This window comes from Stegostoma tigrinum, chromosome 30, assembly GCF_030684315.1.
Source record: "Stegostoma tigrinum isolate sSteTig4 chromosome 30, sSteTig4.hap1, whole genome shotgun sequence".
In the NCBI taxonomy this organism is placed as follows: domain Eukaryota; kingdom Metazoa; phylum Chordata; class Chondrichthyes; order Orectolobiformes; family Stegostomatidae; genus Stegostoma; species Stegostoma tigrinum.
The window spans coordinates 26,085,428-26,109,588 of NC_081383.1; positions in this window are offsets into that span (position 1 = coordinate 26,085,428).

The following is a 24,161-nucleotide window of genomic DNA, read 5'->3' on the forward strand; positions in this document are numbered from 1 at the left end:
ACCATAGCTGATGGTAGATTTTAGCCATTAGGTGATTCAATCAGGACCCCTGTCATGCTATTACCCATTCTTGTTGATAGTACCCACCAATCTTAATTCTTTTATTCGTTAGACAACACACTGTACCATAGTCCATCTTTCCACTTCCATTAACAGAACCTGAGGGTTTGGCAACCTGTGCAATGTTAAGGGAAAAGTTCTGAATGTACTATCAGGAAAGTTGCCACATAGAAGGAAAACAAGAACAAAGTAAATTTGGATTAATTGAAACGGTAGTGAAAATATAAGGATCATACAATTACGGTGTGTCATTTGTAACCCTCCAAAATTCTCTTCTGTTTGGGACCTTTACAAGATGCAGGCTTCTGTGCTGAATTAATAGAAACATCAGGCTGTTACAGACTACAGTACTGGTAACTTTTACGCCAATTCACTGTTTTTCAGTAAAATTGTTGGCCAGGCATGAAAGTTCCATTGCAAGTTCAGAAATTCTGCCAGTTCTCAGATTCTAATAGGTCAGGACGGACAAGTAAGCATTTTACACCAATCACTTAAAAGAATGATTACTGGTTATCCAGGCATATGGCATAATTTATTTTAATTATAACTCAAAGATCATCAAAATCTTAATCTACACCAACATGCTGAAGGTGATTGAAGCCTGTTTGTTGAGCCTCACCTCTGGGAAATGTCAATTCCTCTGGGAGAATTATCAGGAAGAAGGTAGCAGACTCCTCTTACACCAGGTTCGCCTCATTTATATTGTCCTAGAGTGGAAGCTCAGAATTGCAATGAATGAAAATTATGTGTGCTGGCATTTCTTGGCTTTATGATCTTGTAGTCTCTCAAATAGCCAATGAGTGCCTCCTTTCGCTGGATCAATAGGAAGCTGCTCCAGCAATGCTGTCAGCTTGAAGGCTTCGAGAGAAGTAGCAAGCAAGTTCCAAATGATAAGGTTTGTTTTCTTCCCTTCAGAGTCCCAAAGGATCTTTGGGCCTTAGGGTGTTCTGATCATGCTCTCCAACACTTCAGTAAAGAAACCAAGAATTGCAGAGAAGAGGCAGGAAGGTGGTGTTGATGATTATCTGATCAGCCATGATCTCATTGATTTGCAGAACAGGCTTGATGGGTTGAATGGCTTCCTTCTGCTCCGATGTATTATGGTCAAGATTCCAGAAAGCCCTGGTGACCATCCTGAAACTGTGGTCCTGTTCCTCAGGATGAGTCATATTCATGACACGAACTTCCAAGTTTGGATTAAAGTTGAGAGGTTTGAAGAAGGAATTCCAGTGCTTGAAATTTGAACAGCGATTGAAATGGCCAGCAACAATTGTAGGAAGGGGGAAAAAACTCTCAAAAGAACTACAGATGCTGGAAATCAGAAACAAAAACAAGAACAGAAAATGCTGGAAAAGTTCAGCAGGTTTGACAGTCAAAGTTAATGTTTCAGATCCAGTGATCCTTCTTCAGAAGGAAGTCGAGGATGCAGAAGAAGCCAAAGGTGGGGGAGAAAAGGGAGTTCTTTGAGCTTTGAAGGGCTGGAGAAGGTTAGAGAAAAGGGGTGGACTGGTGTGCAGAGGGATTTTAATATGAGGAGGAGAAGTTTCAATGTGAAGCACTGATGGACCAAGAGTCAATGCAGGTCAGTGACCGCAGGGCGAACAGGAGTAGATGTGAATCAGCTCACGAGGTCACTGGTATTTTTAACGAGGTTAAATTTATAGAGCATGAGAAATGGGATGCCATCCACGAGATCTTTGAAATTGCCCAGGCTGTAGGTTATAAAAGCAAGGATGATGGTTTTAGCAACAAAGGAGCTGAGGCAAGATGAAGACTATTTGTTTTCTAAAACCATAGATAAGTAACTTTGAAACACAGCCCTTGTTAAGTCAGCACAATCTGTAACCATTGGTTTAAAGTTCAATCTGAAGTATAATGTTTTCACACTTGTCAGGAAGTTAACACGCTGCATGATTTATACGTATGTATCTTAGAAAATAGTTATTGCAACTGTGTGCAAATTACGAAATATTGATGTAACAAAGAGATATCTGGGCCTGGCATCAGTGAATCCATTCAGGATTCAGGGAAGGGTTGCCATTACTATTGAAAAAACGGCTGCCTAGAAGTAACAGGCAAAATGAATGGGGGATACATGGCAATTAGCAGCTGGAAGGAAATTTGAACGGCACTGCAGAACCTGAATGGCAACAGTGTAAATACAAATATGTCCTAACTTAACCTATCCTCTGGAATTATACAGACAAGGCTGAAAGTTGAAGGGGTTGACTACCTAGAGTCACACAGATGTACAGCAAGGATACAGGCCCTTCGGTCCAACTCATCCATGTCGACCAGATATCCTAAATTAATCTAGTCCCATTTGCCAGCATTTGGCCCATATCCCTCCAAACCCTTTCTATTCATATACCCATCCAAATGCTTTTTAAATGTTATTATTGTACCAGCCTCCACCACTTCCTCTGGCAACTCATTTCATACATGCACCACCCTTTGTGTAAAAAAGTTGACCCCTAGGTCCCTTTTATATCTTTCCCCTCTCATCTTAAACCTATACCCTCTAGTTTTGGGCTCCCCCACCCTGGGAAAAAGACCTTGGTTATTCAACCTATCCATGCCCCCTCATGCTTTTATAAACCTCTAAAATGTTACCGTCAGCTTCTGATGCTCCAAGGAAAATTGCTCCAGCCTGTTCAGCCCCTCCCTATAGCTCAAACCATCCAATCGAGGCAACATCCTCATAAATCTTTTGTGGACCTTCTAAAGTTTAATGACATTGTTCCTATAACAGAAGACCTGAATTGAATGCAATATTTCAAAGGTGGCCGAACCAATGTGTTGTACAGTCGCAGCATGACATCCCTACTCCTACACTCAAAGCACTGACCAATTCTGTTTGGTAATGAGATTATATGCTTGCACAAGCCTTTGTTAGGAAAGACGGCAAGAGGAAGATGGAAGCTTGGATAGCTAAAACTGTTGCTTATGCCTTTATGGCCAAACTAATGCAATGAAAAGAATCAATGTTAATGCACACTGATGTTATAATTTGGGTCATTTCTCAATTCTAGGACAAATCTCAGGCACCCACTTTTTCCAGCCTTACAAGATTTGGGAGAAAGCAAAAATTTGCATTTCTATTTTGCCGTTCACAATTCTTGGAATGCCCCAAAGCACTTCACATCCAATAAGCAATGTTTGAAATGTGGATTCCATTAAAAATGAAAGAACAAGCAGCCAATTGCGTACCTGTAGATTCACCGCATAGTAATAAGATAAATGATCAAATAATCCAAGATCATTTTTAAAATTCTAAACTTCAAAAAAGTTCGTTGGAACATTCATCTTGCTCAGGGGCAAACAGGAAATGACCCTGCTGTTTCCTGTATTATGCCATGGAGACTTTCATATTCAACATGAAAGGACAACTGAGGCTTCACTGAAACATTTTGTCCAAAAGAGGACACCTGGCACCTGATTAATTGGCCATTACCCAGTCTGTTTGACTCAGAACTCTGAAGCAGATATACATTTTGATAAAGTTGTGCCTTCATTGCTGAATCTTTCTTTTTTTACACTAATTGTTGCCAGATCGCGGTGCATTTTCAGAACAAGAAGTACTTTTATATTGCACTCCGTGGATTAATAATATTTTCATGACTTATGCTTTTAGAAACATCTTCGCAGCCACAAACAAGCTGTTAGTGAGGCGAATGTTTCCCCCTTTCTCTACAAATCGCACTGGCACATTTGAGATGTTTCAACAACTAAGGGTAGTTTTCCTCTACATTATATGTTCATAAAACTGAGGAAAATTGTGAGGAGACTGCACGTTCCATCTAATTTTCAGAATTTTTGGGACCTGATATTGGAGTAATACACTGGATTAACCAGAAAATTAAGGCAGAAGCCAAAACAAAATACAGGAAGGTCAGAAGAGGTATAAAAGAAATCAAAACCTTGATTATCAAGAGGAGAAACAAATTTTCTTTGATGTAAATGTAAAATTGGCCATGGGAAAATGAGGGGATTTGAAGATCAAGGCCAGGATCTGATGGTGCCTACAGCAAGCTGGTAACAGGTAAACATGAAGAAATTATGGGAGCACTAGCCATAATTTTTCAAAGTACCTTCAGATTGTAAAATTTCAAATGTCACTCCAACGTTTAAGAAGTGAGCAATAGTGTATCAACATGTCTGTTTAGCCTTATTTGTGGGGAAGCTATTGGCTTTTATTCATCAAGGGCAGACTAACTGAGCATTTGGGGCAAATGCGAATTTGTAACAACTTCCCAAGGGTACAGCATATCTGACTAATCCAGCTAATCTTTGATATGGTCTATGGATAGTGTCTGTGTGGATTTTCTGAAGGCAACTGACATAGTTGTACATAACAGACTGCAGTGCCTTTTCACATTCTATGGAGGGCCATTTGCTCAGACATTTAAAAAAGTAAAACTAACCCTCATTTATCAGACTGGAAAGGTGCTAGTGTATAAACTATATTGCATGACCAGAATATTTGTTTCTATTTTGAAAGTGGAACCTTGCCAACCAAGTTGGTCATGACAGCAAAACTGTGGGATTTTTCCAGGGTGACAACATGTCAAGGATTGATGTGTGCCCCAGCTGTCATTCATACCATGGGAACCAGAGAAGCTAACTTTCAAGAGATTAGTTCAAGCAATTTGAAGGAATGTGCCCCTTAGTGCTGCTGGCATGTTCCTGAGTATTATCAGGACTAATCTGGTTAAACCAGGGCACAGTTCATGAGAGTCAAAAAAACCCATGGCCTGAATTGAGTGACCTTGAGATGGTCACACAGAGGGCACAGGGAGTGGAAAGTTTAACCTTAATGCATTTTTTGTGCCTGTAATTCAGGCATTTTTTATTTATTCATGGGATGTGAATGGCGGTGGGTAGAGCATTTATTGCCCATTTTATGGGTCAGCTCCTAGGATCGTACACTGCTCCATGCCACAAGTTATATTCTTATAGATATTAGGGAGCTTCCAGAGATAAATTCTGACCTTGCAAGGTAAAGTGCTGCTTTGTACTAATGGTGTCCTGTTTTGGAACAGAAGATAGGCCTGCTGATGCAGTAGTTACTGTGAACTATCAATGGTGTACTTGTGTTTGTAACTGACTTTGCTAAGCTTGTTGTTTGTTCTGTGTTTTGCCATCTTTTGGAGTCATCAAGCCTATCAAAACAATTTGGTTTTCTGAGCCAAGGATCCCCTGAGTGGCTTCAACGATTCTTTACAGGTTTAGGATGGAAAGAGCATGTTTGCAGACAAGCCATCATAACACAGAAGGCATTTCTAATGCCATGGTTTTCCCGAGATGGTCTAGGTGCTGTGGATAGATTCAGGTTTCCATGGGCAGTGAGTGGTGTGGCGAGTTACTGAGCATGGTTATCCCCTACACAAATCTTTCTGAACATCTCCTGGGCTGAGCCTGTTCTGCTTGTGGTAAGTCACAACTGTAGTATAGCATTGAAAATAGTATTGAAACTACATGATCGTGGCTACTTTCAAGGCACCACAGCTCTTTCAGATCAGCCAGAATGTAATGTATTGCTGCATCCATTACTTGGAATTACAAAGAACATACACCACAGTTTTGGCCAAAATGTATATATGCTAATATTTATGCTCCACCCAAGCCTCCCAACAGTGTACAATGCTTTGCTATGTCTGTATATCCCTATTACATTTGCCTTTATGTGTTTATCAATCCATTGTCTTCATTACTTCAACTACTTCTTGTAGTGGGTTCATTAAGTCCCTCTGATGTATTTTAAAGGAGCTAACAACTTTTATAAGAAAAGTTATAAGCCACAAGAGCAGACTCAGTACATCCACAAGATCACAGAAGAGTGTATGTTTCAAGTCCTAAGCATTGCCAACAAGACCATTCAGACTCCTGCCATAAATCCAGTGTGGCACGTACACACTCGACAAATATCCAGGTTATAAGATGACAGGTTGATGTCAGGTATCTAGAAAGCAACAAAGTCCCTTTCGTTCTGTGGCAGTCAACAGCAGCACTTTTGTTCATGGTTCATCAATCTTGAAGCCTCAGCTTCTGGGAGACCAGCCCAACCTGAAGGTGCTGACACACGGCAATTCCACAAACAGCAGCAAAAAGATGGCTCAACGAGGCCCATTATGAGGCACCGACAATCTGTCCTGGTCTACCTACATTAAGGAGATATCAAGAAAGCACACTATCACCTCTACCTCCTCAAGAGGCTAAGGAAATTCAGTACATCTGTAAAGACTCTCAACATTTTTTATCGTTGCACCATCGAAAGCATTCTATCTGGATGTATCACAGCTTGTATTGGCAACTACTCTGCCCAGGACCATAAGAAACTACAGAGATTTGCAAACACAACCCAGCCCATCACGCAAGTCAACCTTCTATCCATTGACTCTATTTATACTTCTCACTGCCTCTGGAATGCAGCCAACATCATCAAAGACCCCTCCCACCCCCGTTATAATCCCTTCCAACCTCTTCCAACAGGCAGAAGATACAAAAACTTAAACAGATGAATCCCACCAACAGATTCAAGAGCAGCTTCTTCCCTGCTATTATTATGCATCTGAATGGGCCTCTCGAATTTCAAATTTAATGTTGATCTTGCTGTTTGTGCGCCTTCTCTACAGAGTAACATTGTATTCCTTGCTCTGTTCTGTTATCTTAATGTATTTTGCGTGCTCTGACCTGCTTGTACTGCACACAAAAAACAAAACCATTCACTGTATCTAGGTAGATGAGACAATTATAAGAATAAATAAATAAATCATTATACAACTCAACCCCAAATTGAGTATATCACTAGATCACACTCTACAGACCTACTTACTCCCCTTTTACTCATGTAGCCAGGTGCTGACTATCCTTAGAATTATGCAAAATATTCCTTATTGGCACTCTGGACCTCTATTACATTTAATGTATACTCCTTTCCTTTTAGTTCCTTGCTCTTGCACTAATTATTTTATGCTGGTCTGGAAATTCTTGCTGATGAAAGTACTTACAATTTTGCAAATCGTACAAACAGATGCCAAAAATCATAAGTTTATGAACTTGCTCCCTCTCCTCTCACCATTCCCCACAATCTGGTTACTTGCCAGCTGTGGCCTCTCTCGCACAAAATCCGACCCTGCAAGAAATTCATTAAATATTTAAATCCCAGGACAAAAAAAAATGTGGCCTTTATACACTGATGATGTCAGCTTATTTAACTGTTAGTCCTCGAGTCCCGATGCACTGTGTCTACATGAACTGTGCATACAAATATCTAGAGGCTAGAAGCAGCCTCTCTTAAAGAGTCCTCCTTTTGTCTTTAAGCTGTTCTAGAAACAAAGTGGAGTAGAAATGTTTGCAACACTAACATGATAACAAACAACATGGCAGAGTTTGATTGCTCTGGGAGCATCAGGAATGGAGCACTGCATTGGAGTGCAATTCTGGTTGCCCTACTATTGAAAGGAAATGATTAAGCTAGAAACAGTGCAGGAAAGATTTACTAGGACGCTACCTGGACTGGAAGGTTTGAGTTATAAGGAGAGGTTGGGATTTTACTTCCCTGTAGTGTAGGAGACTGAGATGTGACCTTATAGAGGTCTATAAAATCATGAGAAGTGTAGAAAAGGTGAACAGCCATGTTTTCCCCATGTTAGGGGAGTCTAAAACTAGAAGGTGTTGGTTTAAGGTGAAAAGGGAAAGATACAAAAGAGTTCAGAGGGGCAATTTTTTCACAAAGTGGTTGGTGAGTGTCTGGAACAGGCCGCCAGTAATAGTGGAAGCTAATACAATTTTGTTATGAAGAAGTATTTAGACAGGTACATGGATACGATAGGTATGAAGGAATATGGACCAAACACGGGCAAATAGGACTAGTTTAGTTGTGAAAACGGGGCAGCATGGGCAAATTGAGCCGAAGGGCCTGTTTCTATGCAGTAGAGATAATGGGAACTGCAGATGCTGGAGAATCCAAGATAGCAAAGTGTGGGGCTGGATGAACACAGCAGGCCAAGCAGCATCTCAGGAGCACAAAAACTGACATTTCGGGCCTAGACCCTTCATCAGAAAAGGGGGATGTGGAGAGGGTTCTGAAATAAATAGGGAGAGAGGGGGAGGCGGACCGAAGACGGATAGAGGAGAAGATGGGTTGAGAGGAGAGTATAGGTGGGGAGGTGGAGAGGGGATAGGTCAGTCCGGGGAGGACGGACAGGTCAAGGAGGCGGGATGAAGTTGGTAGTTGGGAAATGGAGGTGCGGCTTGAGGTGGGAGGAGGGGACAGGTGAGAGGAAGAACAGGTTAGGGAGGCGGGGACGAGCTGGGCTGGTTTTGTGATGTAGTGGGGGAGGGGGAGATTTTGAAGCTGGTGAAGTCCACATTGATACCATTGGGCTGCAGGGTTCCCAAGCAGAATATGAGTTGCTGTTCCTGCAACCTTCGGGTAGCATCATTGTGGCACTGCAGGTGGCCCAGGATGGACCTGTCGTTTAAGGAATGGGAGGGGGAGTTAAAATGGTTCGCGACTGGGAGGTGCAGTTGTCTACTGCAAGCGGAGGTGTTCTGCAAAGCGGTCCCCAAGCCTCCGCTTGGTTTCCCCAATGTAGAGGTAGCCACACCGGGTACAGCGGATGCAGTATACTACATTGGCAGATGTGCAGGTGAACATCTGCTTAATATGGAAAGTCATCTTGGTGCCTGGGATAGGGGTGAGGGAGGAAGTGAGGGGGCAAGTGTAGCACTTCCTGTGGTTGCAGGGGAAGGTGCCGGGTGTGGTGGGTTTGGAGGGCAGTGTGGAGCGGACAAGGGAGTCACGGAGAGAGTGGTCTCTCCAGAAAGCAGACAGGGGTGGGGATGGAAAAATGACTTTAGTGGTGGGGTCGGATTGTAGATGGCGGAAGTGTCGGAGGATGATGCGTTGTATCTGGAGGTTGGTGGGGTGGTATGTGAGGCTGAGAGGGATTCTCTTTTGGCGGTTATTGCGGGGGCGGGGTCTGAGGGATGTGTTGCGGGAAATGCAGGAGACACGGTCAAGGGCATTCTCGACAACTGCGGGGGAAGTTGCGGTCCTTGAAGAACGCGGACATCTGGGATGTGCGGGAGTGGAATGCCTCATCCTGGAAGCAGATGCAGCGGAGGCAAAGGAATTGGGAATAGTGGATGGAATTTATGCAGGGAGAGCGGGTGGGAGGCGGTGTATTCTAGGTTGCTGTGGGTGTGACTTTGTATGGGACACTTAGCATCCTCAGGTTTCTTTACCCCATAATGTGAACCTGTGACACAGGTTACAGGCACCAATGAGAGCAGCTATCTGCGCACGCCCCCCCCCACCCCGACCATGAAAAGCAGGTAAAACGGGTGAGTATGTAATTTCTCTGAGTTCTTACACCACAATTGTGTAGGTCACAGATCTTGCCCAATTCAAATGAGTGTTTAAAGTACAACAATATTCTCCCCATTGGAAAGTAATTCCTTAAAGTTGCATCTTTCTTTCCTTGTTGACAAGCAGCAGCTCAATTCAATCACCTGAAAAGAGGTTAAAATAGAAAGGAGGGTTATTATTGACCAGAAATAAAATTGGTTTGAAATACTCAATGCAGAAGCTGCATAAGTGATAAAATTATTAGTAATGAACGTCGTTTGCTGTAGAGCTGATTCAACTCTTCTAACTGGAACTTAGATATGTCAGAAGACTCCCAGGAAAACATATGAAACATTTGATGTATGGCCTGAAACTCTCATTAATTCATGGCAGGCTTTTGACCAAGCAAAACAAAGAAAGTTTTATTTGGGATGGCACTGACGGAGCCTGCTGGGAATACACAGAGGTGAAGTCAAGACATCAGAGAGAGGCTGCAAAGCTCCAACACCTTACCTACTCAACTCGCCAAGCGCCACCTACTCCATATGTGCCCTACAGCTACAACACAGGCAGCAACAATGTCACCCGAGCGAAACTGAAGTCAATGGGAATCAGGAGGGACCTCTCCACCGATTAGGGTCACACCCAGCAGAAAGGAAAATGCTCGTGGCGGAGATCGGCCATCTCAATTCAGAACACTGCTGCAAGAGTTCTTCTGAGTAGTGCCCTAGGCCCAACCATCTACAGTTCAAACAGGCAACTCACCACCAGTTTCTCATTGGCAATTATGGAAGGGCAGCAAATGCAGTTCTAACCAGATATGCCCCCGACCCTTGAAAGGATGCGTAATGGTGACAAAAACTTTAGACACACATCGGACGTCTGATCTTGGGGAGGTGATGGCCTAGTGGTATTATCACCGGACTGTTAAACCAAAGACCCAAATAACATTCTGGGGACACGGGTTCGAATCCTGCCATGGCAGATGGTGGAGTTTGAATTCAACAAAATATCTGGAATTAAGAATCTAATGATGACCATGAACCCATTGCCGATTGTCAGAAAAACTCATCTGGTTCATTAATGTCCTTTGAGGAAGGAAACTGCCATCCTTACCTGGTCTGACCTACATGTGACTCCAGACCCACAGCAAAGTGGTTGATTCTCAACTGCTGCCTGGGGAATTAGGGATGGGCAACAAATGTTGCCTAGCCAGTGACGCCCTCATCCTGTTAGTGAATAAATAAAGGATTGGACTTCTGGGCCATCTCAAAACTATACAAAATAGAAGCAGATCATTCAACACCTTGATTCTGCCCCACCATTCAATAGGATCTTGTCTGATATATTTGTGTTTCAAATCCTACATTCCCATTTACCCCCAATAACCTTTGATTCCTTTGCTTAACAAATATCGATCTAACCCAGCCTTAAAAATATTTCATTTCAAGATCCATTGAAGCAGAGTGGAAGCAAGACACACTTGATCCTGAGGGACTCTCTAAGAGAGAAGAGATCTGATGGTGGTCACAGTCAGGTTACTGCCATAAGACCTGCAGAGAAGATTATTGTCTCTTTGGTAGGACAATTTTCAGAAGGATCCAACCAATATCTACCAAGTAACTCAGTAACACAATGAAGTAATGCCAGCTTCAGGCTGTTTGAACACAGGATCCCTGAATTGTTACAACACAGAATGAGGCTATTCAGCTCACCATGACTGCACTGGCTGTCTGAGGATTCTAAATTAATTTCAAATGCTCGTCTTTTCCCCTAACTCAAAGTAATGTTTTTATTTAAATAATCATCCAGTGCCCTCTAATGCGTCAGTTGAATCTACTTCCACCACATTTTCAAGCTGTGCCTTCCAGACCCAAACCACTCATTGTGGTTTTTAACCTCATATTTGCTCCTTTCTGCAAAACATTTTTAAACTCTTCCCTGTGGTTCTTGATCCTTTCACAATTATGAACAATTTCTCCCAATCTACCTGGTCAAGTTAGAGTCATCGCATTATAGAGATGTACAGAACGGAAATGGGCCTTTCGGTCCAACTCATCCATGCAGATCAGATATCCTAAATTAACCTAGTCCCATTTCCAGTATTTGGCCCGCATCTCTCTAAACCCTTCCTATTCATGTACCCATCCAGATGCCTTTTTACATGTTGTAATTGTACCAGACTCCACCACTTCTAGTGGAAACTCATTCCATACATGCACCACACTCTGTGTGATAAAGGTGCCTCTTAGGTCCTTTTAAATCATTCCCCTCTCACCTTAAAACTCTGCCTTCTAGTTTTGAACTCCTTCAACCTGGGGAAAAGAATTCAGCCATGCACCCTATCCATGCCCCTCACGATTTTATAGACCTCCATAAGGTCACCCCTCAGCCTCCGACACTCCAGGGAAAATTGCCCCAGCCCTTTTAGCCTCGCTCTGCAGCTCAAGCCCTCCAACCCTGGCAACATCCGTGTAAATCTTTTCTTCACCCTTTCAAGTTTGACATCTTTCCCGTAAGAGGGAGGCCAGAACTGAACGCAGTTTTCCAAAAGTGCTCTAACCAATAACCTGTACAGTTGCAATACGACATCCAATTCCTAAAGCTCATGATTTTGATAAATATTTAAAACTGAACGGCAGAAATGCAGCAAAACCAATTACTCATGGTGACCTGTGCAAAATATGGAATTTAGGGTGTGCAGAGGCAGAGTGGCTATGCTATCGACTTAGGGACCAGAGGCTGGACCAATGCTCCAAAACATTAGCTAAAATCCCACAACGGAACTAGAAAATTTAAATTCAATTCATTAAATAAATATGGAATGAAAAGCTCGTAAAACTAATGGTGACCATCTAATGACTGGATTATTGCAATAACCATGAGATTCACCAAGGTCTTCTAAGATTACAGAGGAATCTTGGTCAAATGGGCCAATGGGCTGAAAAATGACAGATAGAGTTCAATCTGGATAATTGTGATGTACTACATTTTGATACAACAAACAAGGGTAGGGCTTATTCAATTAATGGTAGGGCCTTGGGTAGTGTTGTAGAAAAAAAGGGACCTAAAGGTGCAGGTACATAATTCTTTAAAGTTTGAGTCACATATAGATAGGATGGTTAAAAAGTCTTGTGGCACACTTGCCTTCATTGCTCAGTCCTTTGAGTATAAGAGTTGGGAAGTTATGTTGAGGTTTTACAGGACTTTGGTGAGGCCTCTTCTGGAGTACTGTGTCCAGTTCAGGTCACCCAGTTAGACGAAGGATATCATCAAGCTGGAGAGGGTTCAGAAGGGATTTAACAGGATTTTGCCGGGTGTGAAAGGTTTGAATTATAAGGAAAGGCTGGATAGGCTGGGCCCTTTTCTCACTGGAGTGTAGGAGATTGAGAAGCAACCTGATAGAAATTTATAAAGTAATGAAAGGTATAGATAGAGTTTATGGTAGTTGTCTTTTCCCTAGGATAGGGGATTTCAACACTACGGGGCACATTTTTAAAGTAAGTGGAGAGAGATTTAGAAAAGACATGAGACAAATTTTTTACACGGAAGGTGGAATGAACTTCCCAAGGAAGTGATGGATGCGGGTACAATTACAATGTTTAAATGACATTTGGATGGATACATGAATAGGAAAGGTTTGGGGGAATATGGGCCAGGAGCAGGCATGTGGGACTAGTTTAGTTTGGGATTGTGTTCAGCATGGACTAGTTGGACCAATGGGTCTGTTTCCAAGCTTTTTGACTCTATGCCTCTATGAAAGCTACCATCTGCTGGTCTTGCCTAAATGCGATTCCAGACTAAATTAATCTCTGAAATAGCGTAGACTGTCGGTTAGAATTAAGAAGATGGGAGCAAATAGAGACATGCAATAATTGATGGCCTTGTCAGTAACAATTACATCAGGTGAACGAATAAAATAAATAATGTTGGATGCTCAAAGGATGAAGTCACAAGGTGTATAATATTAATAATTAGTTTTGTGCCAATATACACCTCAGTGTTTCGGTCAATATTGTATTGGAAGTTCTAAAATGAACTGTAATGAATTCTGATAATAGATTTATTTCTTTGCCACTTGTGGAAAACTAGTCTGACAGCATCAGGAAGTTCCCAAAATAAGTTTGTAGTCTGTAATAAATTGATGCGGTGACTGAATCTCCACCTGCCACTGGCATAAAATGGTATAAAATGCTCTACTAAATGATCAGAAATTTTCTCCACTTAGATATTAGACCGAAGCTATAAAATTCCTGCCACAAAATTCATTCTCAATCTGCTAACTCTGACCACCTCCCTTGCAACTTTCCGAGTCTGGCCAATAGAGTTTGCAACACAAATAGAAATTGCTGGAGAAACTCAGCAGATCTGGCAGCATCTGTGGAGACAAAGCAGATTTAATGTTTCAGTTCCAGTGACCCTTCATCATAACTATGAGAAGGCATATATACTGAAGACAGGGATTTCTGGAGGTGGGTAGAGGGTGGCAAGAAGGAGTAAGCAAATAATTGGAGACAGATTCCAGAGAGAGACAGACAAAGTGATGGATAATGTTCAGAAAGACAAACTGATCTTTTTTTCATATTTTCAACATCTGCAGTTCCTTGTTTTATCACTGTTTACAATCTTGGTGTCATATTTGATTTTGACATGAGCATCCATTACATAATCACACTGATTTCCATTTCCATTATATTGACTGATTCCATCCTTGCCTCATCTCTGACTGAAACTGTCTTCTTTTCTTTTATATAAGAGTATAATAACCAAGAACAGAGTAGACCATTCAGCCTCTCAAACCAGTTCTGCTATTTAAAACAATCCTGGTTGGTCTCATCTTAGCTTCAACACCACTTTCCTGCCTGCTGCCCATAACCCTTCAAATTTAATGACTAATTAAAAATCTGTCTATCTCCTCTTTAAATGTACACAATATCCTGGCATTCACCGCACCCTGGAGTAGTGAATTGCACAGATTCACACCCTTTGAGAGAAGTAATTTCTCATAATGTCTGTTTTAAATCCGCTCCTCCTTATCCTAAAATTATGGCTTTTCAAACTAGCTTGCTCTGCAACAGAAAACATCCTCTCTACATCTGTCAATCCCTCTGAGCATCTTTTTACCTCAATCAGATCTCCTTCCATTCTAGAGAATAAAGGCTTAAACTGCTCAATCTTTCTTCATAAGACAGATTCCCCTATCTCTAAAATCAATCTAGTGAATCGCTTCTGAACTGCCTCCAATGCAAACACATCCATCTCGGTTAAGGGGATCAAGCTGTAAGCAATACTCCGTGGAAGGTCTCATTAATGCTTTGTACTTTGTACTGAATCCCTTCGTCCATCTGTACTTGCTGACCTACATTGGTTTACCGTCCACCAAGACCTCAATTAAATTCTCATCCTTATTTTCAAATTCCTTCATGATCTCACCCGAATCTATCTTCGTAACATCTTCAAAGCGACAACCTATTGGGATTTCTATGATCTTCTAATTCTAGCCTCGTTAGTGATATTGATTTTAAACACTATACAATTGGAGATCTTGCCTTTAGCTGCCAAGCCCCTAAATTCTAGATTTATTTTTGTAAACCTTTCTAACTCTATACTCTCTTTCCTGTCTATGAGACATTCCTTAAGACCTACCTCTTTGACCAACATTTTGCTTATTAGCCCCAATATTTTTTACACGGCTCCTTGTCAAAATATAACACTGCTGTGAATTGCTTCTTTGTTATGACAAAGCTGCTATGTAATTGCAAGTCATTTGTGATGTTATTGTTGTTGTTGCAGTGCAGATTACAGGAGGAAAATGAATGGGAGTATTATCACAGCTCAGTAATGTGGTTTCAATCCTACTGAGGTTTAGGCTCCAGTTTAAATTTAACAAACATCAGCTGGACCTCCAAAACCCCTTGCAATAATCAAAAGTTTTACAGATTATTATAACAATTTGATTTTGTAGGAAACATAGTGCAATAAAGAGACTTGTCTGCAGCTATTATAATAGTTAGCTATTCATTTCCTGAGGCAGTTTTAATCAATGTTCAATTGAGATAATTAAGCTAAGTAATCACAAACGAATATTTGTCATTTGAGATCGGAGTAAGATGCATATTAGAAAACACACACTTACTTCAGACTTGAATCATGACAAATGTTTGCATCAACAATGCTGCCAATTCAGATTCTGCATTTCGTATCGTGCAGAATTGGATACAGCACTTCACTTTCGTCCAACCAAAGCCCAGGCATTAATTCACATGAATCACAACAATCTCAATTCTACGACTGGACATAAAAAAAAAAGCAGAACTCAGGCAAAGTGCAAATTGTGAGAACCTAATGTCTCAAGCAGAATTGCTATCACAATTTGTAAGCTCAGTCTGATTTTAGATGTTCAGTGTGCTCTAGGTATTAGGAATGTCTCATATTCCTGAGCCCACTCACAACTGAAGAAAAATCATGGGTGGAAGCTCGTTGGGAGAGGAAATTAGCAGGATTTCTATTTGCACATGCGATCAAGTATCCAGCCAATTAATTGTACACAATTTCGAGGCCCGGCCAAATGTGTATCAGGATGGGCAGGGAATCACCAACCTGACCATTTCCTCACAGGGGTCAAAATTCCAGGCACTGTGTTTCATATCTCAGCTCCAGGACATCTCTGCAGAAGTTATGCCCTCAGCATAATCATTTTCAGCTGTTTGATCAACATCCTTCCCTCCATCATAAAGCTTCAAGTGGAAACATTAACCAATGACTGCACAATGTTGAACATCATTTGTGATTTCTTAGATTCTGAAGCAATCAATGTCCAAATGCAGCAAGACCGAGACAATATCTAGATTTGGCTGATAAGTGGCAAGAAATATTGTCGCCACACAAGTGCCAGACAATGACTGTTTCCAACAAGAGAGAGTCTAGCCATCGTCCCTTACTTTAATAGTATCACCATTACAGAGTCCTCCGCATCCTTGAATTATCATTCACTGGAAACTGAACTGGGCTACCAAAATAAATATAGTGGCTACACAGTGGGTCACAGGCTAAGAATCCTTTAGTGAGTAATGTGGAGGATTCTGTAATGGTCTCCCTTAAGTCTGTCCACCATTTACAAGGCATAAGTCAGGAGTGTGATGGAATACTCCCCACTTGCCTGGATGAGTGCAGCTCCAGCAACACTCAGGAAGCTTGACGCTATCCAGGACAAAGCAATCTTGCTTGAATCGCACTACATCCACAAGCATCCACTCCCTCCACCATCAATGCTCAGTAACTGCAGTGTGCACTATCTCAAAGAGGCACTGCAGAAATTCACCAAAGATCCTCAGACAGCACCTTCCAAATGCATGGCCTCTACCATCTCAAATGAAAGGGGCTGCAGAGACATAACAGCACCACAGCCTGCAAGGTCCCTTCTAAGCCACTCACCATCCTGACTTGGAAATGTATTACCCTACCTTCAGTATTTCTGGGTCAAAATCCTGAAACTCCCTCCCTAACAGCACTATGTATCTACTCAAACTGAATGGACTGTTTTGGTTCAAGAAGGCAGTTCAACACCACCCTTTAAGGGCAACTAAGGATGTGTACGAATAACTTAAGAATAAGGTCATTGAATGAAAAAGCATTATATCTAAATGGCACCCAGGCACATCCACTCCCTGCAGGTGAACTGCTACATTCTGCCAGTTTGTGAGGAAGATTTTGAACTTGGAATGCTACCACTCTCTCCCCACTTGCCACACAAATCCCTGGAGATGCAATCCATCACCCCAATCCTTTCTCAAGCAGGTTTGACCTTTCCTCATCACTATCATTCCTCCTACCATCGTCCTAGCTTTGCTACCCACTTATTCACCTTTGATTAACTGTTAAGTTAGAACTGCCGTGATAGCATTGAGCTGGGACCAATATAGCGAAACTGGTCCACATTAGCCTGCCAAGTGTCATTTTCACCCCTGCTTCTTTCACTCTTGAACTGGCCTCAGTGACCTTTAATACTCCTAATCTCTCAGTGGACCCGTCTTCTGCCCCCACTCTGGGACAACTGCTGCCCGTGCTCAATGTAACATCTCAACCTCCTCTTCCCTGATTCCATTTCCCAGGGAAGAAAAGGAGCTCTCATTCCTTCCTCACTTGCTGCACACAATCTTAAGCTATTTACAAATCAGGAGGCACATGTTTCTCATTGCCGCTGACTTCAACACAAAGATACATTTTAATATAGTAATTGAGTGTTTAAATGTCATGCCAATACATCAAAAAATAGGATTCTGATGCTTGCTGTCAGGAACATATCCACCTTTAATCTACCATCAATTTATATTCCAAGTTTTAATCAATCTTTATATGTTGCAACAACCTTTGGAACAGGTGAGAATTGGACGTGAGTATGCTAGCTCAGAAATAGGGACACCACAAGTTCCTTAAGAGTTTCAAATAGTTGATGTTGAATTACTTATTATAGATTATTTTAAAACCGAAAAAACTGTGTAAATCAGGAACAGAAGCAAAGTTGCTGGAAATGCTCAGCAGATCTGGCAGCTTCTGTGAAGGAAAAAACAAAGTTAACATTTCGGGTCACTGGGCCTGACAGGTTTACTCTGTTTCTTCCTTTACAGATGCTGCCAGATCTGCTGAGCTTTTCCAGCAACTTTGTTTTTGTTGTGTATTATAGATTATTTACTTTCCAACTTTTATTCGGGAAGCTCAGATTTTACAACTAATATGCAGAATTGAACTTCCTGCTCGCCTCATTTCCTGATCCCAGCAGCTTCTTTAGATTCTGTCCAACATTTATGGTGCAGCAGCTTTACAGGACAGTCCCCTTAGCAATTAATTTTGGGGCACAGAGAAAGGTTGCATTATGGGAAATCTTTCTCAAGTTTGCAGGGGTACACAGAATCAACTATTCTTGGATGCAGCAGCAGAAATTGTGTGGGAGGAAGGTCTGATTGGAAACAGTGACACAGCAACCAATGAATATCTCCCCTGGGGCAATGGGGAGACTGTGGAGTAAAAATTCAACCTGACAGAAACCAACTCGATGTGACAGAAAAAGTTGAATGACTGTGTCAATTTTGGCAAGATGAAGAATTCACCACATTTTACAGTAATCCAATAGAATAAACATGTTAGCTGCTTACAATGAGCTCCTCCACATCCTTTTTTCATGTGTTTTAACTTCTTACTGTCAATGCTGCTGTGGCTGCATCGTTATTTTCAATGCCAGCCTTCACTGCGAAGTCTTTTTTAACTCACAATCCTTTCATATGTGCTTCTACTCTTGCATGCACATGGCAATATATCGTTTTTGGGGCTGCATAATTATCAAGGGCCCTTTAGCTTTCTAGTCAGATAACTGGAGAGTTCTAAAACAGCTCGAGTGAGCTGTAAGAGGTAATGAGATCCTTGTTTTCATCTCAGATAAAGCACTTTAAAGAATCCAAGGTGCAAGCCAACAGAGGGTGAGACAGATAGGCTAATAGTGGCAGCAATTGTTATCTCCTCTTTCTCATGGCATTAGCTGTCAGTGAGACATCAAATTAGGCTTCCTTTATATTGTAAAGGATCAATAATCTCCATTGTTCGGGAAATGCTCTGTTTCTGTTTTCCTCCTATAAATATGCCAGAGAACAGCATTCAGGAGGTCCAGGATCAAGGTCAGCCTGCTCCAGAGGAGTGTAACAGCATCTCTGAAAAGGTTGATTAAAATATATATTTTTCAGAATTTCTATTGCTTCTAACGCTATCCCTCATACATCCAAAACAGCAGTACAGAGATAGAAACCTGTGGCCCTTAATAAGGAGACAAGGACACATAACACAAATGAAGAGCAGCAGCTGCTGCTGGTCCATGAAAAGTAAAATGTTGCTGCACAGGGATTGGCAGATGTCAATTCTCAGTTGAATAGGCTGTAGATATAACTTTTACAGGTTCTGTATTTGAAGGGACAATCTTTGCACTAATATTTGGTGCCAATTTCACATTTAATTAATATCTTGTGCATGCTTAAAGTTGGTTTAATATTCAAACTTGTATTTTATTATATTAAACTTTCCAGCTTATGTTTTTTTTCCTGAAAAAATGGTATTTTTGATGTAGTATAATACCTCATTTATATGTTGGTTTGTATTTATGTCTGGTATATATTGAATTTTACATTAATAGCTCATTTACATTTCCTTTGTTATTCATATCCGATATATGTCTCACTTTGTTTTAACACAGGGTGTATCCTTCTCTTGCTGTTAACATCTTGTATATGTTTTGCATCTTGTTAATACCTGTGACCTTTCATGTACTATTAATACAAGACTTGAAAAATTGACACTATTTTTCCATTAGAACAAAGCATGTTATGGAATAATATAATAGTTGTGTTAAAAGTTACAAATGGTGGGACCGGATTCTATACTGTTTCCAATATTTGAAGGGTCAAGAACAGAATTAAATCTAAGAGAAGTAGAACAGGATGCAGAAGACATTGAGGTCACAGAATTCACTTACAGGATTAGTGTTTCAGGCAGGAAATGCAACAACATTGGGGGCTAGTTTAGCTCAGTTAGATGGATGCTGAATTGCAACGTAAAGAAATACCAACAGCCATAGGCTCAATTTCTGCACTGGTTGAGACTACTACAGTGGATTCTCCTTCTCAACCTCTCTCCCCTAGGCTGAGGTGTGATGATCCTCAGGTTAAACCACCACTAGTCATCTCTTCCTATTGAGAGAGCAGACTTATGGTCTGGTAAGACTATGGCACCTCTGCTATACACTGAGATTCATGGCTGAAGATATAGTGGAGAAAGGCTTTGGGAACAGGGTGTGTAAATGTGGTTAAGACTATTTACTGTCAAGTTGGGGAAGCACCAAAATAGAATGCTGAGGTTTGGTGGCATGTTTCCCTGTTGTAATTTCTATACATTTTGCTCCTTTTGTCTGATGATGTGGTGCACAGTTACTCTGTGGTTAGCACTGTGGCCTCAAAACACCAGACACCTGGTTTCGATTCCACCCTCAGGTGACTGTCTATGTGGTGTTTGCACATTCTCCCCGTGTCTGTACGAGTTTGCTTCAGGTGCTCCTTCCTCAGTCCAAAGATGTGAAGGTTAGGTGGACTGACCATGCTAGATTTCCTCATAGTGTCCAGGGGTGTGCCAACTAAGTGGATTAGCCATGGGAGGAAATGCAGGGCTACAAGGATAGGATAGGGGGGTGGTTCTGAGAAGAATGCTCTTTGGAGGGTCGTTTTAAGCTCAATGGACCAAATGGCTTGCTTCCACATTGTAGGGATTTTATGAATCAATGATCACAGGCAAACCTGATGTTGGCAACAGAGAAAAATCAGGGGAGGAACAATCTTAGGGCTTTATCGCAAAAATTTGCAAAATCAATTCTTTCCAGTGGTGATGGTGGTCATGTTGGACCACAGGATCTTTGCTCCAATACATTATGAAAGCCAGCTGGCAGATGCACAGTGGGATTTGCTGGTGGATCACATTTTCCTCAGTTAATATTCATTGTCACTGGCCCGGAAAATGCCTGAGGGGATGTAAGCATTCAGTCTTGTTTACTGTTAACCAGACACATTCCAAACATTAAGTTATAAGCACAGCGAAAAAATCCTTCAGTCAAAAATGCTTGTAACTATTTCAATTTTATGTGGCATTGTGTAAAGTTTTTAAAGATATTCATAAATATTATCAAAGTGTTAATAAAAATTGTTGATTTGTAAGGTGTTTTATGATAATTTTCAATTTATAGATTGCACTCTGACTAGGGAATCAGTGAGGTTTCTCAAAATGCTACCTGTTCTCTTGTTTTTAACCAGTGGAAAACTTTACTCATGAACCCAACCTGAAGTTATTAATCACAGTTGGCCTTCTTGAAAGTGGTGACTCTCTCTTCTCCCTCGATCTACCTGCAGCCTTGGGCAAGGAGAATGGGAAAATGGCACCACTATTCTCCATCAGTGAACTGGAGGTCCTGCTGGTTAGATTGGTCCAGAGGAGGATCATCTTCCCCTCTGGGGACTGGCAGAAGTCGTCATGCCACCAGAGCCTGGCAGCCTGGTCTAACGCTGCTACCCAGGTCAGTGCCATATCAACGGGCTGGAGGAAAGTAGGTTAAGGGCTTAGGTCCCCTTTGTATACAACCAGTTTTCCAGCCTCAGTTGCAATGAGGGCCATTGCCTTCCGCATAACTGTCTGCAGCTCCTGTTCCTCCTTGTGGTCAAAGTCTCTGATTGAGGACACCATGGGTCAATGACTTCCTCCATTCTGCTAGGGTAAGTATCACTGTCTTTTGTCTGTCACTCACTGTCTTCCTGTCACTACACCCACATCCCACCAAGGGTCATGTTCTGCTCCTCTAACAATTACCTGCAACATTTTCCTTCACCCACTGAAGCCCCCAAAGTTCCATACTAACAACCCTGCATGGCCTCTGCACTGCCAACTCACTCGCCGAGGACATCTCACCCCTCTTTGACAACACTAAAAGTTATGCCGGCCACTTACATCTCAATCCTTCTTTTTAACTTGCTACAGGAGAAATCAATTCATAACAGGGTTAGAGAAATAGGCTGGTCTGCTAGAAGGCATTTCCTCAACCTCTGAGGGTGAGAAAACTGAGGTCTCAGATGAAAAATTGATGAGGCTAATCACCCACCAGCTCAGATACTGATGCCTCAATGTGAATGTCAGGGTTAGAAATATTGAGACCACAAGTTGGTATGCACCTGAGTGAAACAGCTGCTCAGTTGGCCAATGCAGACCAGGCACATGCACGACCCTAGGAAAGAGAGGACCCCATGGTGTCCTCAATCAGGGACTTTGACCACAAGCAGGAACAGGAGCTGCAGACAGTTATGCGGAAGGCAATGGCCCTCATTGCAACTGAGGCTGGAAAACTGGTTGTATACAAAGGGGACCTAAACAGCTTGATGAAGTGATCATCTGGCTGCCTTCATGAACAGATTGGCAGTTGGTATGGACAGCCAAGGAATACTCTCAGGGGGTGCTGGAATGGTACATACACCAGCACACTATTGTCCCAGCCCTTGTTTCTCAGGGCTTTATTCCTTGGAACTTCAGAGAATGAGGGATGACCTTACTGAGGTGTATAAAATCATGAGAGGCATAGATGGGATGAATGCATATAGTGTTTTTCCCAGGGATGGGGGATTGAAAACTAGAGGGCATAGGTTTAAGGTGAGAAGGGAAAAATTTAAAAGGACCTGAGAGGCAACTTCTTCACTCGGAGAGTGGTGCCTATATGGAATGGGCTGTCAGAGAAAGTGGTTGCGGAGGTATAATAGCAATATTTAAAAAACTTTTGGATAGGTACATGGATGGGAAATGGTTATAAGAATATGGATGTGAGTGAGTGCTAAGACAGAAAGCGAGCAGTCATGAATTGCAATCTGGTCTATTCCTTCAGGTGCAGGCTTGTCCCTGCACACAGAGTGTCCTTAGAGCAGCCTTTTGGTGCTAAATGTTGGTGTGTATTACAATGCAGCTCTGCCCTTCCAAAACACCCTTCAAGTAGATCAGAGAAGTCCCAGGAGGATCGTGAAGGGTTTGGCAATGATTACTCACCAATGTCCATGGAGGAGGGGACGTGTGCAGCTGGTACCCATCGACTGTGCCCTGAAATGCTGCACCTTGGTGAGCAATCTCAGCCAGTGGTGAGATAACATTGCCAGGTACCCACCCTGACTCTCATGTCAAGAATTTCCGGTGTCTAGTTTCCTCGTAGCACATGGTAGGATTGATATTAATGAAGTGAAGACATGCAGTTAATAAAGCTGTTAACAAACAATAAAATCAATTGAGGCTTCTGTGCAATGCTGTGGGAGGAGGCTACTATGGTAGAAATATTATTTTACAGGTAGTTCTATAACACAATAGTTGCAATCTTGTGTGACCTTGTGCTATAGGAAATTGTGTTGTAGAAAATCGTCATAGAAAATCGCATTATAGGGAAATTGCTACAGAAAATTGCTATATTTCTACAACAGAAAGTTTGTGTTATCCAAACAGTGTCCACTGTTCGTCATTCACATTACAGCCAATTCACATAAACAAAACGTGTTACAGCAGAAGTACAGATCATATGATAAACTCTGAACTGATAAAAATGCTGTGAAATTCTTGGAAGGAAAACAGAGCAGTTTGCCTCATTTGCTGGCCAACAATTATCCCTCAGTGAATACCTAATTAATGACCTGCTTACATAATTCATTGTTATTTGTGGAAACTTCACATGAACATTGACTGTTGCATTTCTGTGTGGTCTACCAAAGATTACGCTTGAACATCTCTCCAATAACTGCAACGAATGTCAGGTCGTCTGAAAGTTCTTAAAGGCATTAAGTTAATTCTAGTTCTTCCTTCTGCTTTGGTTAATTTCCTGACGCGTCATGACATGAGATAAGGTGTGTCCATCAGTGAAAGTGACCAGTAACTTTGTATTGTTTCCCACTAAACACCACATGCCCACCCACTATTAATGTGTTAAAGAATTTCAGGAAGTGTAGTGGTTTATTGATTTGTCCAGTCCGAAGACATGATTAGATGTGAATGTTTTCATTAGACATTACATCTTGATTAAAGAGCTGACTGAGTAATGGATATACCTTAGGTTCAATTCATGAATGTTATGGTTAGATGAAAACATGGCAACCTGTCAAAGTGGAACACATTAACTGGCAGAAGATCCTTGTTCATTAGTCTT